Source organism: Ips typographus, linkage group LG13, assembly GCF_016097725.1.
Source record: "Ips typographus isolate SLU linkage group LG13, UJ_Ityp_2.0, whole genome shotgun sequence".
In the NCBI taxonomy this organism is placed as follows: domain Eukaryota; kingdom Metazoa; phylum Arthropoda; class Insecta; order Coleoptera; family Curculionidae; genus Ips; species Ips typographus.
In genome coordinates, this window is record NC_138434.1 from 2,216,198 (window position 1) to 2,220,117 (window position 3,920).

Sequence of the window (3,920 nt, forward strand, 5' to 3'; positions counted from 1 at the left end):
TGTATGTGTGTGGGTTTCCTATTAAAATACTTATCTTTCGGTTTATTAATCGTTTTCACTGTATAATGCCGGATATTTATCACATTTTTCTAACGTTTAATGACTTGAATGAATGGGCCCTATTCACTCGTTCTCTAGTGTAATAATGATGTTTCATCCTTTACACTGACGTGCCGAACACACTCAACCGTGATTTTGTCCTTATAGGAAAAAAACAACGCAAGAAATAATAATTGCTTTCAATTTAGAAAATAAAATTTATATCGTTAGATAAGTCAGGCGGGCTTCGGTAAATTTTAAATGATCAATTACGGGAGCGAATTTGAATTTTTCCTCCCGAGGAAAAAGTATAAATTGGCGCCGATTTGAATAATTGTGTTCCTTCTACTCCGAATGCTCTGAAGCAACGAGTGTTTATTATCACTAATACAATAACAAAAAGAAGCAGGTGAGATGATGATGCAATTTCTGACCAGATTTGGTTTTTTTTTTGAGAATATCATCAGGCAGGCATTCAGAATTCATTTCACATTCAATGTCAAACACCCACGCGATTGCCAAAATTGCTTTTACATGGCTGGTAAAGGTCACGTGACAAAAACTTCATTCTCAAACTGTTTTCCACCACAAAAAAAAAAAATCACGTCACCTTTGAAGGCTTTGAAGGGAAAAAATTTGAAGGCTTCTAGAAATCATGCTGGCAAATGTCAAAACGTCACATGATCGCCACAATTGTTTTAACAAGTGTCATAAAGGTCACGTGACGAAAACGTCATTCGAGCTTTTGAAATTTTGTTTTTACCAGAAAAAAAGGTTTTTTCAACTTTGACGAAAATAAATCACGTGATCTTAAGATCTACCTTAAAATTTTTGAACGCTTTTTTCTACAAAACTCAAAACAAATTATGACAGTTTTGAAATTAGTGACAGATATCACGTAATTTTTAAGCAGTCACGTGACCTTATGACTGTCATAAATCTCAGAAACGCGTTTTGTATCCAATACTGTAAGAAAACTAAACCCTGATTTTTGCAACTTTTGAATAAAGTTTCACAGTGTGACAGTCAGGAACAAAATCGCTTGTAAAACCCACTTGGAGTGAGAAAATGGCTGTTTTACGCACATTTTTGAAATCCTTATTAAATTTTCTTATTCAGTAACTTGAAAAAATAGTACGAAATTTGGTACACTCAGTAAGAAAAGCGGTGTCAAAGTTTGAACTGCCAAAAACACTGTTTGCAAAAACAGTCAATGATAAAATTGCCTGTAAAACCCACTTGGCGTGAGAGAATGACGGTCTTAAGCACATTTTTGGAATTCTCATTAAATTTCCTAATCAACAACATGAAAAAACATTACAAAATTTGGTACAAATAGGTAGAAAAGCGGAGTCAAAATTTGAACTGCCAGAAACACTGTTTGAAAAGACAGTCAAGGATAAAAGCACCTGTAAAACCCACTTACATTGAGAAAATGACTGTTTTGAGCACATTTTTGGAATTTTCATTAAATTTCCTATCCAATAACCTAAAAAAACACAAAATTTGGTACAGTCAGGGAAAAAAGAGACGCGTCAAAGTCAGAATTGCGTGAAATGCAGTTTGAAAGGACAGTCAGTGACAAAATCCCCTTTAAAACACACTTGGAGTAAGAAAATGACTATTGTACTTAAAATAGTCATTTTTGGAATTTTCATTAAATTTTCTATCCAGTAACCTAAAAAACACAAAATTTGGTAAAGTCAGAAAAAAAAAGAAACGTGTCAAAGTCTGAATTGCCAGAAACACATTTTGAAAGGACAGTCAGGGACAAAATCGCGTTTAAAACCCACTTGGAGTAAGAAAATGACTGTTTTAAGCACATTTTTGGAATTCTCATTAAATTTCCTATCCAATAACCTAAAAAAACACAAAATTTGGTACAGTCAGGGAAAAAAGAGACGTGTCAAAGTCAGAAGTGCCTGCAACGCAGTTTGAAAGGACAGTCAGGGACAAAATCCCCTGTAAAACACACTTGGGGTAAGAAAATGACTGTTTTAAGTACATTTTTGGAATTCCCATTAAATTTCCTATATAGTAACCTGAAAAACACAAAACTTGGTACAGTCAGAAAAAAAAAAACGTGTCAAAGTCTGAATTGCCAGAAACACAGTTTGAAAAGACAGTCACGGACAAAATTGCCTGTAAAACCCACTTGAAGCGAGAAATTGACTGTTTTAAGCACATTTTTGAAATCCTCATTAAATTTCCTATCCAATAACATAGAAAAACAATACAAAATTTGGTACACTCAGTAAGAAAAGCGGTGTCAAAGTTAGAACTGTCAGAAACACAGTTTGAATGGACAGTCAGGGGCAAAATTACTTGTACAACCCACTTGGACTGAGAAAAGGACTACTCTAAGCATATTTTTGAAATCCTCATTAGATTTTCTATCCAAACATCTTGAAAACCCTACAAAGTTTAGTACAGTTAGGGAGAAAAGCAGTGTCAAAATTTGAACTGCCATAAACACAATTCGAAAAGGCAGTCAGGGACAAAATCGCTTGTAAAACCCACTTGGAGTGAGAAAATTACCGTTTTAAGCACATTTTTGGAATCCTCATTAAAAATCCTACCTAATTACTTGAAAAAATATTAAAAAATTTGGTACAGTCAGGAAGAAAAGCGGTGTCAAAGTTTGAACTGTCATAAACACAGTTTGAAAAGGCAGCCAGGGACAAAATCGCTCGTAAAACCCACTTGGAGTGAGAAAATGACAATTTTAACCATATTTTTAAAATCTTCATTAGATTTCCTATTCAATAACATTGAAAACACTACAAAATTTAGTACAGTTAGGGAGAAAAGCGGTGTCAAAATTAGAGCTGTCAGAAACACAGTTTGAAAGTACATTCAGAGACAAAATCGCTTGTAAAACCCACTTGGAGTTAGAAAATTACCGTTTTAAGCACATTTTTGGAATCCTCATTAAAGATCTTACCCAATAACCTAAAAAAATATTAAAAAAATTGGTACAGTTAGGGAGAAAAGCGGTGTCAAAATAAGAGCTGTCAGAAACACAGTTTGAAAGTACATTCAGAGACAAAATCGCTCGTAAAACCCACTTGGAGTGAGAAAATGACTGTTTTGATAACAATTTTGAAATCCTCATTAAATTTTCTATCCAATAACCTAGAAAGCACTACAAAATTTAGTACAGTCAGCGATAAAAGCGGAGTCAAAATTTGAACTGTCAAAAACACAGTTTGACAGGACAGTCAGGGACAAATTGCTTGTAAAACCAACTTGGAGTGAGGAAATTATTATTTTAAGCATATTTTTAGAATCCTCATTAAATTTTCTATTCAATAATCTAGAAAACACTACAAAATGTGTACAGTCAGCGATAAAAGCGGTGTCAAAATCTGAACTGCCAGAAACACAGTTTGAAAGGATAGTCAAGAACAAAATCGCTTGTAAAACCCCCTTGGAGTAAGAAAATGGCGGTTTTAACTACATTCTTGGAGTTCTTAGTAAATTTCCTATCTAATAACTTGAAAAAACACTACAAAACTTGGTACAGTCTTGGAAAAAAGCGGTATCAAAAAGTTTGAACTAACTTGTAATTTACCAGTAATTCACTAATTACCAGTAACATTTTTCTGGAAAAGTTAAATACTAGATTTACCGCTAATTACGTGACAAAATTGATTTGTACAGGGTGAGTCTAAAAACGTGAAAGCCTCGAAACTGACGCAAATTACCCGAATTTCTGACGTCATCAGCTTTGCCAAGACTTAAAACGAATATAATTTAATAAGAGGATCGAAAAAGGCTTTGCAAACGCCCGCTTCGAAAGGAAAAAAGATTAAAGTTCCCTCCTTACATTGCGATTTATCAGTTCCGCAAATCTCATGTGCTCTCCGGATGAAAAACGA